Here is a 1893-nt window from a genome sequence, read left to right on the forward strand (position 1 = left end):
AGGACAGAGAACTGCCCCACTCGTAACCCACTGGGGAGAGAATCTCTTGGCAGGGGTAGACTACAGCAGATGTGATTCCTTCCTCAGGTGGTGTGTTTTGACCTGAGATCTAAAAGATAAAGAGGCATGCAGCCAGAGGAGGCTCACTGAAGTACCAGAAACAAGGGATCTGCTGTTGATAGCCAACAAGGTACTGGCTCTTGACAAGTTGAAATGTGCTATCCTTAATGGAAATGTACTGTGTGCATAGGGTCAGTGCGAATCAGAATGGACTGGGTGACAATGAGTTTTTATGAGCTTCTAAGTAGAAAACCTGGAGAAGGACATCGTGTGTGGTCAAACAGAGGGTCTGCCATAAAGAGGAAGATCGTGACTGGATTGACACAGTGGCTGTAAGAAGCACAGTAATGACTTTGACCAGATACTATTTCTTTGTATTGCACATCGGTTCCCACAAGTTGAAACATATTTGTTCGGGTTTAGCAACAATAGAAGTATGAAGTAATTTGGATTCAAAAATTCACTCATATTATATGTGTATCTACATATCCATATATAGCACATTGAAAGAATAGTATTTCTAATCTATTGGGTTAAATAAAATACATTAATAATTTGGCAGAAGCAACAGAGAAAAAAAGGAAAGTCAGAAATAGGAGAAGAAAAAAGATTGTGTAACTAATTAATGGCTGCCTCCTTTGCCCGGAGATCAGAACTGGAGGTTCCCAGCTACCAATATTGCTGAATATTTTTATCAAAATAGAAAAATTTTGATAAGGTGTGGGGGTGGGGGGATGGAATGCAGATCAATATTCAATTTTCCATGGAATCCAGACTTGCTGGAGCCATAGAGACTAGATGAAGCCCTGAAACTATTGCCCTCAGTTATTTGTTAAACCTTAAACCAAAACTATGACTTGAAGGTTTTTTTGAACCAAATATGAGTGTTTTAGAAAACTCACTGCCAGAGAGTTCATGGCAACTCACAGAGAGTGTCTAGGGCAGGGTGGGGCTGCCCCTTAAGTTCCTGAGCCTGTGCCTGTGTAAGGAGTAGAAAGGGCGGGCCTTCTCCCAGGAGCACCGGCTGTCCTTTGCATTCAAAGTACAATGGCTAGCCACTAAGTCACTTGATTGGTACAGGTCATTACATTGAGCATTGTACTCTCTAAAAAAGCTATCACTATGATCTCAAATTGAAAATAGCAACTCAAAATGTTACACAGGAACCTTAGTGGGGCAGTGAGTTTATACTAATGGATGAAAAACAATTAGGAAAAGAAGTGAGAATGGTTGCAAGACTTGAGCAATATAAGAAATTTCACTGCATTGTACATATAGAAATTATTGAATTTTGCTGTGTTTTTTGTTGTCTATATTTTAACAAAACTTTAAATTTGTTATTAAAATCAACTCTTTTTAAAAAGTCACTTTTTGAAATGTGGCTACTAGAAACTTTGATCGTTTCCAGGTAAATATATGAGGCTTGCATTATATTTGCCTATCCTGTTACCTAGAATTCCAAAAGCAAGTATGTAAATATCAGATCTACACTATTGTTCAAATTCACAAGCTTTCTAAGATACGATTGTTTAAGTAATCTTGAGTCCAACAGAAAATCTCAAATTGTAGAGTTTGTAGTCGCTTAAAAATAAACTCCACAAAATGAAAGAATGCCTCTTAGGCCTTGTGTCAGACTCTAAGGCACACAAGAGAGAAATGTATGGAACCAAGCTCAAAATCATAAAAGAGACCAGGCTTCCTAGTCTGATACAGATTGGTAGAACCCCTAACACGATGTCCTTTACATCTGGACATGAACTCACCCCCATGGCTCAATTTTGAGTTGAACAACACACAAGTCTATGAAAGGAACGAAAACACTAGGGAGCTTCT

The sequence above is a fragment of the Echinops telfairi genome, unplaced genomic scaffold (assembly GCF_000313985.2).
Source record: "Echinops telfairi isolate 266 unplaced genomic scaffold, ASM31398v2 ScPeMD7_27;HRSCAF=92, whole genome shotgun sequence".
Classification (NCBI taxonomy): Eukaryota; Metazoa; Chordata; class Mammalia; order Afrosoricida; family Tenrecidae; genus Echinops; species Echinops telfairi.